Raw genomic sequence first — 14135 nt, forward strand, 5'->3', positions numbered from 1 at the left:
TGATCTGCACTCCTATGATATCCATGGAAAAGAGACACGCACGGCCCAGACAGGAGCTGCTCTCCTTCCTCACAGACCTTCAGAGCACGATGTAACCCTGCTTTTTATTTTGGGTGACAGCGGCAAATTTTTCATTCACACTTTGACCAATTCATACAATAAGAAGAATCAAATATGAAAAAAAAAATCCCATTTTCCTGCTTAATAACAGATTGGTTACAAAAATATTTAACTGTCTTAAATTCCCAACAAAGTGTCAACCATCCATTTTGGATCCATTTTGTAGCTGCGTAGAATAATCTATTCTTTTATTAGAATGGTTAAAGGAGATTTAGAGGGAGGAAAGAGCATGGTGACTTCCAAGGGAAGAGTGAGTGATTCAGTGCAAAAAGGGTAAATTTCATCTGCACATTCTTAACTGCGAGGACATTCTGCACATCTCAGGAGTGCACTAAGTGGTGCAGTAAACCAGTAAATTAGAAGAATGTAAATTCTTTAGTAGGAATTGCACGCAAGGGAAAAATGCTTCCTCATGCTCATATTTGTTTTCATGAAAATAATGTACACTCTTCCTAAAATCATACTGGTACAGGGCTGAGTAAGACATCAAAACCAGTAATAGATATTACACTGGACTAAGAAATGGCAATGACACAATTATCTTCTGTGTTTCTGATGATCACAGTGATAAACCGAAGAGCCGGGTTTATTTAGAGCCTGGCACTCAGTGCAGAGCATTTGAGCTCCTTTCCCTTCTCCCTCTGTCTGTCTTATTTATCTCTCATTAAATTAAATTGTATTCTTATTGGCTGACTGACCTCTGATATTGTTATTAATTGATTTATATAGTGCCTTTTGCAAGCCTCAAGGCACTTCAGAGAACTGCAAATATATGTAGGGATCACTACGCCTGTGATCCAAGCACAGCCACCTTTAGGGTTGAACCCAGTGCAATGGCACTGCAGATATTTGAGATTCGAGGAGAAGGAAGGCTGCCATAGCCAGCATTTCTAGCAATCCTGCTGCCCATGGGCTATCTTAAAATCAACCTAGAAGCACAGGAAATCTTTAAGGAAAAAAAGGACCAGCTTTGGTAAATGATGACTCAGCAAAACACGAAAATTCTGTCCTCAGAGTCATGGCATGTCTGAAATGATCTTCGCAGGGTCCTGATGACCACAGGAACCTCCTGAGGGTCATTCCCTCAAATGTCTGCAGAGGGTTACTACTCCTTGCAGTGCCGTCCAGCTCACACCTACATAGAGACATATTTTTTACTGCTAGCAGCAAAAGTGCAACCTCCTCTGTGTCCACACGGCTATTTGAGGTGCTGGCACAAGCAAACACCTCCTCTCTGTGTGGTTATTGAGCAGCTGCTTGGAGACGGCCTTGGGTTTTTGCACATAGGTGCTTCGTCCTCTCCTCCTCTGCTTGTCAGATGCTTGGGAAGCTGACGCGGTTTTAGGCCATGCACCTGGATCATTTGGCTGCCTCTGCTTGCTTCAGGACCAAAAGTAACACAGATGGTGTATGGTGGCTGCTGGCACCACGTTTTCTTGATCTCTGCACCACAGTGTAAAGTGGAGTAGCCTAAGCCTGTTCTTAGCCCCTGCAGGACCATGCCAAGGGTTTGGTCTGAAGCTGAAGAAGTTTCAGCCTGAAGCTGAAAGAAGTCATGGAAATGAAGGCTTCCCTGGCCCAAGAAACTCACTTCCAGCCTCTTTTGATCCATTCCATGCTTAGTTGAGGTTTGTTTTCCCTCTTTTCCTGTCCATAAAAGGAAACTTTTTAATGAGCAATGAAGATAAAAGGTTAAAACGGGCTAAAATGCAGCCACCAGAGGCTTGGAGGTAGCTTCTAAGGGAGGAAGTAATTGTACAGACCCAAAACTGGCCCCAAGCTCCTCTGCAAATGCCCACTTGGTCCTCCCTGCTGGGGTGAGGCGCTCTCCACTCTTCCTTGCCCTAAACTGCAGCTCCCAGCACTTAAACAGCACTTAAACAGCACCATAGATGTGGTCCCTAATTTCTCACATAAGGGGATGCTCTTTTTTTTTCGGTATAAGAACTTAAACATTCCCACTAAATATTTTAATACTTTCACTTCAATTATAGTTAAGAGGGCTTTGTGGGTTTTTTTTCCATAATATTATAGTTTTGTCTTCATTTGAAACATTTGAGTGCCTCTAATTAGAAAAAAAAAGAAGTCTTTCTGAAGGTGCAAACATAACAGAGAATATCAGAAATATCTCTGTAATGTTAGGTCATTAAAGCTACTTAGACTTGAGTGAAATGCATTGCATATATCTGAAGGTTTTGAACCCTTCCACATTAAAATGAACCCTGAATATGAAAAAGTGCACCCCTTTCCAAAAAAGAATTAATTTCGCTGGCTACATTAACAAGCAGGTCTGCACTCCCCTTATCTTTCAAGAATTCTATGCCTGATTGCATTTATGTTCTCATTTAGCATCTCAAAATGGGCACTTTCTTTCAAGAGGGGTTACTGCATGACTCACCCGCTTAGTTAATCTGACTAATTAGCATACTGTCGCCCATTAACAGCATTAGAACAACAACTGTAGCTCTCACTACCTCGCTGTCTGGCAAACAGACCTCTTCGGGTTTGCAAGGACATTTGTTGCTCCCGGTCTTTTGTTAACCATAAGGTTATTTATCAGATCAGCACAGGGTTTGCCGATAGGGGAGGGATGATATAATTCTTAATATCCTGCAAAAAAACCCTCAGCCCATGATCTTTCCTGGTGACTTACTGGAAATTATTCTAAAATTCAGACCATGGCCCTGCAAGAAGCCTCTCTGGCATCCCAGCTGCTCTCGTGCATCTCTTCAGACCTCATTGAGAGAAACAGAGAGTGAAAATTAAAGAACTTCCTTCGTATCCTACTTCCCAACAAGTGAATTGATATTAAACAGAACAAGTGGATTGATATTAAAATCTTTTGTACTTAAATTAGCTATTCACATCTTGAACCTATTTCCCACAGATATTCTAGGTGTATCAAGCTTAGAAACATACTTTTTAGAACAGAAGTCAGATTTGTGGCTTCTTAGAAAAGCAATTCTCAAGGCAGCCTGTACAGCAAGCCAGGAACATTTTTATTCATGGGGGCGATTCTGGGAACGGTAGGTTAAAAGACTGAACTAGCAAGGCCAAGACGGCGGGAGCCGGAGCTCTTTAAAGAGCCGCAGAGTGCCCGGGATGCTCAAGCAGATTTACACACCTAATTTCCCGTTCTCCTGTTCAGCCTGCCTCCAAATAGACTGAAAAACGGTAGGACCAAGATAGGTGTGAATTTCTATTATTTATCTCAGAGGGCTGTTCACAGGAAGCCTAATTATGGTTACTTAAATGCCAGGACAGTTAATCATTTCACTGCTGATCACTGTACCAGAAATTCCTATCTAATATGCTCCCTCAATGTCACAAGTACATAAGAGAGACGTCCCGGTATCCCAGGCATTCCCGTGACCCTCCATAGGGACAAATCTGCAAGCCTCAGGTACGCTGGGTTAAACCTGCTGGGAGCCAGCACAGCCTGCGCAGTCCTTAGGATGCATGGAAGCGCTACGGGACGTGGTTCATCTATGTTACTGTTAGGATCAAGCCTTTGGAAGCCAGTGTCAGACTGGGTTCTCCCTGTGTCACCCAGGAACTGCTTGGAGCCAAAGCAATGAGCTGATGCTGGCTTTGCTCAGAGCCTTGGAGTCAAAGCAGGTGCCTACATGGTGCAGCCAGGGGTTCCCCGTCCCCTCAGCCAACGGTGACAGACAACAAGGACACAATGCATAAAACACAGGTATACACAGTATTACAGGCCCTAATAACCTGAAACGTTGAGTGGGCCTGTAGGTTTTCCTTGGGATTCAAACATCATGGTTTGCTGACGGTGCATCCATTAGTCAGGGAGTCTCAAACCAGACAATGTGAGAACTCACGTGGGATGAAGGTTTCCATCTGCCTTGAGCAGCAGCTGAGCAGCAATCGATCTGCTGACCAAACACCCCGTGCAGGGCACTGCTCCCCGCAGCGCTGGGTCCTGCTCAGGTCCCCCTGCACAGTCACACCACTGCCACCACCAATGACACTCTGCTGCAGCTGACACCGGGAAGCCTGACACAGATGGAGCAACACCAACGTGTCCCATGCACCCGAGAACTGCTTTCAGAGTGTCCCTAATGGCATTGATAACAATTTTGTCCAACTTACATGAGCAGCTAAACTCTTTTCAGGACCAGTGGAGAGCAATATTGCTTTGGCTTGGTAGAAGAAAAGGCCCCACACAACAGCCAGGGCACTGTGCTGGTGTACGCAAAGCTCGTTAGTCTTTACAGCGCAGGATGATGGTCACTTCGCAAAATAAAATAAAATAAAATAAAATAAAATAAAATAAAATAAAATAAAATAAAATAAAATAAAATAAAATAAAATAAAATACAATACAATACAATAAAATAAAATAAAATAAAATAAAATAAAATAAAATAAAATAAAATAAAATAAATGAAATCCCTGAGGCATACTGCCATTGGAGAGCACACGCTGCCTTGTGCAATTCTGCGCTTCTCAGACACTGTCTTTCTGCTTTCATTTAGGCACCATGACCCCAGACCAGTGCACGGGGAGAGACCAAGGTGGAAGCAGCTTCAGGAAGAAACGCGTTCTCTGTATGCAGGTATCAGCTGTGTAGAGGCCCATAAAGCCATGCCACGAGGTAGCCAGTTCTGTATCCTCTTCACCACTTACTTGAGGTCGTTACCATAAGTGGTTTTAGTGGAGAGGAATTGTAAAAAGGATTCTTCCTCTTACAGCTTTGGTTATTTTCCTCCTTGCTTTGGTTATTTTCCTCATTATGAGCTTGACTCAGCATTTAAATACTTCATAGTTCTTCATTTAGCACAATCACATCTAAATAAATATCTAAAATAGGTCAGAAAAGGGGTACTGAGACTACAATTTACAGAAATACAGTCTAGTTAACGCAGAACTTAAAGGATTTCTTGTGGACTTGAGCAAGCCTTGTCTCTCATATCTTTACCCCACCACAGCCCCACCAATGACTACCAGTAATTTAACACATCTTCCAGCACAGCCTGCAGATACGTGCTTGCTAGAACACTGCACAAGAGCCAGGCACCAGGACGTAAGGTGAAGATTCAGACCATTTTTGAAATGCAGCTTGTACATATTCAACCTTGCATTTATGTGCAGGTGCATCTATTTATATAACACAAAATATGATAGAACATTGGAACTGACCACTGGAGATCCTGAACATTTTATTGGGGTTCTTTTTGCACCAGAGAAGCATCTATATATAATTATTAATGACAGGACAGCAGTAAAGATATGTGATTCAGTGGAGGCTAAGCAATTTCTCAAAAGCAATGGATTGACAGAGAATATCTCCATCTTCACCATGTGACTGCAAAGAACAGGTTGGCTTTGCAAAAATCATTCTTCATATTGATCCATTATAAATCCATCTTTCTCAGAGTCGTGATGTTAGAAATATTATTCAAAGCTTTAGTGAAGACTTGAAATCTTTAATCATTGAATAGGTCCTTCAGAATCCTAAAATTAATTCAGGCTTTGAACTCTTTGTCCTGTGAATCCATTAGGTGCTCAGTGGAACCATGAAGGTTCAATTTCTTTTTTCTTCCTTTGCTTTAATACTTCTGTCCCAGTGAGTCTCACATTACATGTGCTATATATATAATCTGAACAGCGATGAAGATGGCTTAATCTTTCCAAACAACCTGTAAGTGTCTTCTTGTTGTTGCTCTGAGATATTTCTTAATTTCTAAACTAAAACTCTCCTGATCAATGTAACTTGCTAACTGCTTGCTGTTCTCTTTGAGATTATTCCTGGCCTTTTTGCCACATATGCTTTTGAAGACGTTAATTTATCTGCTTTCATTTTTCTCTTCTTTAGATTGAAACAGTTCCTTTAATCTTGCCAAAGAGTCTAGAGGATAATAAAGAAAATAGCCAGATCAGGTTTACTTCACCAGCATCTTTTTCAAAATGTGGTGTACGTCTCTTTATACTTACTCTGCCCAGTACTGTGATTACCTTTTTTGCCATTACATGCATCTTCAGCTCATATTCGTTTTAATTCCCAAATCTTCTCCAAAGCATTCATACCTCCTTAGTTACTTCCAGTTTCATAGTTTTGGAGTGCAGAGTTTCCTTCAAAAGTGCAGGGTTTTTCTTATAGACTGGCCCAGCATTTTGTTCTCATCCCCCTCTCCAAGACACCAGGAGTCTGGTACCTAGTCTGTATTACTAGGATATGGATATTGGTCTGGATTCTACTTCTGCCCTTCGAAGTGTTTGCAGCCTCTCTCTGCTTGGTGTCTTGTGCAAATTCAGCAACTATTTCACCAGCAATGCTATCAATGAAATTCATTCTGAATGAACGTTTAGTACTCAGCATTACTGAGCCCACGACAGACTTCTGGGACATCATCCCCTGAAACATGTGCCTGTTTGACAGTGACTCACTAATGCCTATTCCCTTTAATGTTCCAAATGTTTTTGAACTGACTTATCTCGACCACATTTGCCTTGCTTACTCATGAGAATTCCATATGGAACCATGACAAAAGTCTCACTGAAGTCGTGATTTAAGGACTCTCTTCTATCTTCCCTAACCCACAAGGCCTTTTATTCTGTCATAGAAGGAAAATAGGCTGGTTTAATCCAATTTGTGCTTGACAAATCCAATTTGTGCTTGCAGCTAGTTTGATTATTTGTTCCATAAGTCTCTGGCGCTCGCTTTCCCTGTTTTCTAAAGATAGGCATTACATTTATCATTTTCTGGACTTATCCTGTATCTGCAACACATTTAGATACTTGCTTTCGTCTCCAACTGCTTCTGAATGACACAGTCTTTGATAAAACGTAATTAAATTCATAATCTGAAAGTAAATCAAACTCTGCATTCCACTGGAGCATCTTGTATGGGTGTTTGGGACTTTCTTTCATAGCTGACCAAAGCACTAGCGATCAAGCAGCACTTTTTAAAGCCAACACAGTCCCACGCACTTTATTGTGTGTGCAAGTGATGGCTCCAGGAAAGTTTGGGATCACTCCCTGGTGACAAACGTTCTCAGTTCAGAGGAAACCCCAGTGCTCCCATTCCTGAGTGAAGCCGGCGCTGCCCGCTCCTCCAAAGGGCCTTGGGCAGCCACAACCTGCATTGGGGAGAGGTGATTTTGTTCCTTGCTCTGAATGACCACAAACTCCAAATGTCAAATAAAGTCACGTCCAGGGTCACTTTATATAATAAGGTCACTTCCGATTTTGCTTTAAGTCATGCCTTTAAACTAGCACGACTGTAGTCTGGGAATGGCAGAACAGTCGAGCTTTGCTGCTTGCTCCATTTCCTCTGTAAATCACCATTTATAGCCAGGACAAAGTACTATCAGCAGCGTCAAATATTTTGATGTGCTAATTGCAAAGGTGAAAAAAATAATAGAGTGGAATGGCCTTCCCACAGAAAGTGTCGATTTGATACTGTTGGAATATTGTGTAGGAATATCAAAACTTCCTATGGAAACATTTTAGAAATGCAAAATTAATTATTTCCCATACAATGCAATGGAAAGTGAGTTTGTCATGCAGATATAAAATCCGTATATCCCATTGAAAGAGTCTGTTTACAGAACAACACATGTTGGCTTTTCCTCCCATTTTTCCCCTTCTCTCCAAATAATATTCAGTTGCTTGATCAATATTTGATGGTATGACCAATGACTCCTTCTCCTTTTTGCTTTTAGTTTTTGTTGTGGGCCTGGATGGAAATTTGATTTGTTTCAACTGTAAATCAAAGTTCTTGATTTAAAGCAGAGTTTTTACTTAAGGGAAGCATGTCTTTAGGATGATTAAGTTGAGTTAGACCTGAGCATTGATCATCCTGCCTTTGTGACACAAATACATCCCTCTGTCATGTCTCTCCTCAATGGGTACTAAACATTCTTGTCCGTAGAGTTGTCCTTCACATCTCTCCCAGGATTTACCTTGTTTTAGAGGACAAGGAGAAGACATCAGCTACGTCGCTTACCAAGCTGTGCAGGCAAAAATCTTATTTATTCATTCCTGTTTGTTCCACAGTCACTGTTTTAACAGCTCATCAGACGGTGTAGGCTACTTAACCACATTTCATCTTAGCAAAGTATTTTATTTCAAAGAATAGCACCAGAATGCTAATACTCCAAGTAAGATAATCTGTATTTCAACCACTGATGTCAACAAAAATGAAACATGGGATAAGCCATTAACTTTTCTCCGCTATCTTCCCCCCACATGCACATTTCAGGTGTGCTTACACCAGAGTTGCAAGGAAAGGTACCCAACACCTCAGAGCCCAGTAATGTTCTGTTCCAACAGAAAAGTTATTTTCTGCCTTTCCACCAGATTATAATTGCGTTTTTACAGAATCTCAGATTCTTCAGTGTTGACAAAACACTTTTTCTGTTTAGCTGAATCATGCAGTACAATCCCAATATGTCTTCTTTCCCGGCTTTTTTTTTTTTTTTTTTCAGCCAGTGCTTTTATGGTACTTAGATGAGTTTTTGGTGATTCATAGCACTTAAACTACTCGAGAGTACTTTTTCAATTGGAAAATTCACTTGAAGTAAATGCATCATCAGCATGATTGTCCATGCATGAAAGAACTACAAGCAAAACAATGAGCACCATTTTTTAAAACCTACACTTAAGCCAAGAAAAACAGTTATCACGAACTATTAAAAGACCTTATTTTTCCGTTTCCATGAATCTTTCATGGACAGCACAGGTTATCCTTGTCTCTGCAGCCCTTATTCGGAGAATCCTAAATTGCAAATGGAAAAAATATAACGTGCACATTATTTGCGAGTTGCTAACACGATACATAGCGACATAAATTATATTATCTACAACAGACATAGCTCCTACTAACTTAACCTTATTTTCATGGAAGTCATTTCCAGGAAGAAGCTTAAAAAAATCTAGGAATCAAATAGTCTTTTATTGTTTTTTTTTTTTTCAGTGCTTTCATAGTGCTATATGCAAACAAACATGCTATTTACATCTTTTAAGGATTAATGGAACATCTTTCTCTGGTATCTGCCAAGCACACTGTGGATTTGAAGAACATGTCGGATACTTAAATCAAAACGGGCTTCTGCGTTTTTGAAATTTATCTGCAGGAAAAGCTCCCGTTTGAGGGTACTGTGTGTGTATGTGTGTCTATATGGCATCTTCAGAGATGATTTGATGATGGCATTTTCAAAACTCCTGCTAGCCCCAATGTGCTCTTTCACTCTTACTCCAGTGTGAGAGTAGTTATTTATTTATCCACTTGAATAGACTTATACGTTACATAAAAAATGCTCCATTCACATCCCTATGTGCCTTTGATACACAGGAAAATGCAGCTAGACTGGTGAAAATAAGTATAAAACCAGCAAGTCCATTAAATTCAAAAACAAGCATCTGAAAATAAAATAATACTGTTTCCTGCTCCCAACAGTCATTCAGATAGCTTACACTAATCAAGACTACTAGGATCACTTGAGATGCTGGCTTCAAATCATAGGAGCCTCCGTCCTTGAGGAAATGACCAGCCAGAGACATCGTCAACCCCAACCATCACAGTGTGACCGTCACTTTGGGGTGAAGTGATGACAGTTCAGTCCGGCATCAAGCTTAGAGGACAAGGACCAGTTTGGACTCTGACTCCAGTGCGGGAGGTGGCTTGTCCTCAGCACGACGTCCTCTTTGGCCGTGGGTCCCACCAGCAGCTGCAGACACCCCGTTTGTGCTGCAAGTTCAGGACAGGCCGTGAGGAGACACGGAAAGGGGGGCCCTGCATGTGCCATGTGCCTGCTGCAACGGAGGAGGATCGGGCACGTGGGCTGGAGAAACCGAGGGGCAGGACACACAGGAGCACGAGCAAGCTGAGGAGCCTGGCTTCACGCCCCCGAATCCAAGCAGCAACAAGCGCAAGGCTGCAGGGAAGAGTTTCTACCATGGTTCACTCATCAGGCAGCTTTGCTTGGTGAACTGGGTGGCCTTTGCTTACGTGACTTCTCTAATAGACTCTATTCTCCATTTTAAACTGAGGAATTCAGACTCTAGATCCTCTCTAACCTTCTACTCCTACTGTTTTAGAGATCAATTAGCCTCTCCAGCTTATGTTTCTCCTGACATTAAAATGTCTAACTAAAAACAGAGTAAGCATAAATATTTACTGTTCTATTATATTGTAACTTCAATGTTTCTTTCTCTATATCGTGACTTCAATATTTCTTTTCACCTTTTCTTCCTGTTTTTTTTTTTGTGGTGTTAAGATATTTTCTAAGTGTTTTATAAATAATATATATTGCTACGGCCAAATCCTCCATAGAGATAGGCTTTCCACAGGATTACGAACAGGATATGTGACTGGATAACTGCTATTTTCAAATGCATAAGTAAGGGCACTTTATAGATTTTGTTTCTCGTGCCCAGTATTTCCTGGAGGTCAGACATATATGTTACTGTGATCACTTCACTGAATGCACCTTTTGAATTTACTTTTCCCAGTTTATCAGTTCTGATTTCTTGACTCCTGTCGTGGCATCTCTAACCTACCCTGTTCTTGCCACCTCCTGCATTCCACCACTAACAATAGTTTCTGTATAAAACACTCTCCTTTCTCCAGTTCATTAAACCACTAACCTACCAATATCTCCTAAAATAATCACTGCTTTCACTATGGCCAAAGAAATGTGTTAATAACACATATAGGCTTTAATAACACTTCCTCCTCAAGCAAACCCGAGCAAACAGCCCTCACGGCCTCCTGCTCCGCTGCGCTTCTCCCCATGCCCTCCTGCTGCCTCGCGTCTGCGTGGGCCGCTGTGCAGCCGCTCTCACCTGCACCCATCCTACAAACCTGCCCTTCTGCCACGAGTGGAATCGTCTGTGCTGTATCTACAACTGTCCTTGGGGCCTGGTCGTCAGCCTGGAAACTATTTACATCGTGAGCAGTATTTCTCTCCTTCTTGTGGAGCTGAGGATATCACACAGAACCCCAGAATGGCTGAGGTTGGCAGGGAGCTCTAGGGATCACCCAGTCCAGCCCCTGCTCCAGCAGGGACACCCAGAGCAGGGGCACAGGGTCCATCCAGGCGGGTTTGAAGATCTCCAGAGCAGGAGCCTCCACAGCCTCTCTGGGCAGCCTGTGCCAGGGCTCTGGCACCCTCACACCAAAGAAGTTCTTCCTCACATGGACATGGAGCTGCCTGGGGTTCAGCTTGTGCCCGTTACCCCTTGTAACATTAAGCAAATAATACTAATGTGCATCGCATACTTTTTACAAAACTAGTCTGAGTTCTTTACATTTAACTATTTATTCAACTCAGATTCATTCACTTCTAAATAAATTATATTTTGTCAAGTTTTGCAGCAAAGCTTCTCCTAGGAATATACTGCCCAACCTCCCATTAATTTCAAGTCAATATGATGTTTTCAACCATCTAATAAAATGGATGCAGTAGAATAAAGAATCAGGCCTAGGATATTTCCATAAATGTTCTCTTAAAACCTTAATCCTATTTTTTATCATTTTTGATGGTAAAATTCAGTTTTATCAGCATTAGTTAAAGAATTTTCTTCTAGTTTTCTCCAGTAATAGTTTCCTCATTAGAATACTGATTTTCAAGGTGAATATAGTCCTGGAAATACATAACAAAAACCACACTACTAATCATATTAGCATTTCTCTCTGAAAAGATAAACACATAATTTTTAAGGACTGATTGCTCCAAATGAGTCCTATTCTCATTACAGTGTGTTTCAAGCTTTGCTCTGAAGAGGCACACAATGCCTATTTGTTTATTCCTAACCAAATGCTTTATTTTTATTAAGTATAGAGAAGAGACAGCAGGCCATAGCAGGAACAACATGACTAACTTCCTGGAAACATATTAAAAACCAGAAGTGGCTAACCTGAATCCTGCAGATGGGACATCCCTAAAAAAGCCAAAGGGAGAGCTTACAAAATTATAGACCAGTAGCCCAACTTCAACACCCAAAAACACTAGGATAATTTTTTTTTTTAGTAAATGCATAGAGGTGAAAACACAATTTGTCAAGGACAAATTACATCAAACTAAGCCAATTTTCTTTTCTCATAAAATAACCAGCCACTTAAATCAGGAGGCACTTTAGATTACATTGTTTTGTGTGTGCCTTTGTGTTTTTATATGTGTACAGATGACACTCTGATGTTCATCGTGTTGCTCAAGAGAACAGTTGCACAAAAATAATTATTGGTAACCTAACATACACAATATTTAGTTATTTCTAGTTGATATAAACACATTAATCTCTATGAAATATCTAGAAGGTATTTTTTAAAAAGAATTATATTTTAACATTTAATTTTCTAAAACTATATGTAGGCACCAAAATTAATCACCAAATTTCTAAAGGCTCAGCAATTTCTCTTTAGCATTTGTGCCACTGGATATCTTCTTTACACTCATATATACTAATTCTGAAATATAGTATTAAATAATGGTTTGGAAAATCTTGACCAGAGATCATTAACCAATGACCCAAATAAAATATAGTTCAATGACCCAAATAAAATATAGTTTTGAACAATGTTTTTAAGTCCAACATACATACTTATCAGTCCAGTGAGTGAGCAAAGTCGACAGTAAGTGACTGACAACTATAGAACTTACTAAGATTTTAGAACTGTTTGAAAGCTTGGTGTTCAAGAAATTACAGTGTGTATTGACATTTTGGTATTAGTGATGATATAGGCTCAAGTGCAGGAAAAAAAATAGGGGCCACTTCCATAAATGTTGTGAATTTTTTGACCGAACTTCAGGATTTTACAATCATGAAGGCCAATGGGCTCCTGGCCTGCATGAGGAGGAGCGTTGCCAGGGGGCGAGGGAGGGGATCCTGCCCCTCTGCTCAGCTCTGGTGAGGCCGCACCTGGAGTATTGGGGGCAGTTCTGGGCTCCCCAGGACAAGAGGGACATTGAGCTTCTGGAGAGGGTCCAACAGAGAGCCCTGGAGATGATTAAGGGACTGGAGCATCTATCGTATGAGGAAAGACTAAGCGAGCTGGGCCTGGTTAGTCTGGAGGAAAGAAGGCTGAGAGGAGGTTTGATCAACATGTTCAAGTACCTGAGGGGAGAGTGTAGGGAGGATGGGGCCAGGCTCTTCTCTGTGGTGGCCAGTGACAGGACAAGGGGTAACGGGCACAAGCTGAACCCCAGGCAGCTCCATGTCCATGTGAGGAAGAACTTCTTTGGTGTGAGGGTGCCAGAGCCCTGGCACAGGCTGCCCAGAGAGGCTGTGGAGGCTCCTGCTCTGGAGATCTCCAAACCCGCCTGGATGGACCCTGTGCCCCTGCTCTGGGTGTCCCTGCTGGAGCAGGGCTTGGACTGGATGATCTCCAGAGGTCCCTGCCAACCTCAACCATTCTGGGATTCTGTGATTCTGTGATTTTATTAAGTATGCAAATGGCAGTCATTACACCATATTTTAAAATAGCCATTCCTTCTGCTCTTCTAGATTGAAACAATTTCATAGATTCCAAATGACTTGCAGAGGGAAAACTACCTTTTCTAACATGAGAACTATAAGCTTTTGATGGAACATAGTGTTTTTAAAGCTGTTGCATAGCATTTTTATTAACAAATTATGGAATATCCACAGCTACAAAATTTTGTGAGCCCAAGGCTAACAATGCTGAGAAAAGACAGCAGGAAATATATACTTTGTTCTTCTTGTGGTCTCAGGCTTAAGCGATGGACATGTCACTGGTCCTTACGACTCCACAATATCCCTGAGCTGAAGGGTCAGGACCCCTGACTTGTTTTATTTTATTTTGTTCTTCCCAGGTTTGCCTCTCATCCCTAACTAGGTCAGCATTGTGACTTCGAGTCATAAGGCACCAAGGGATACTCTATATGAAGTTAAACAAGCTAATATACTAAGTAATGATGACTGTTTTATTATATAAGGAAAACAAAAGTCATTATACCCCCAGAAAAGCTTATGAGCAAACCATAAACAATGGGTATTTCATTATAATCTCTTTTCAACAGAGTTTTCAT

This window comes from Tinamus guttatus, unplaced genomic scaffold, assembly GCF_059628265.1.
Source record: "Tinamus guttatus ecotype Peru unplaced genomic scaffold, ASM5962826v1 Tinamus_guttatus_pri_ptg000659l, whole genome shotgun sequence".
NCBI classification, from domain to species: Eukaryota; Metazoa; Chordata; class Aves; order Tinamiformes; family Tinamidae; genus Tinamus; species Tinamus guttatus.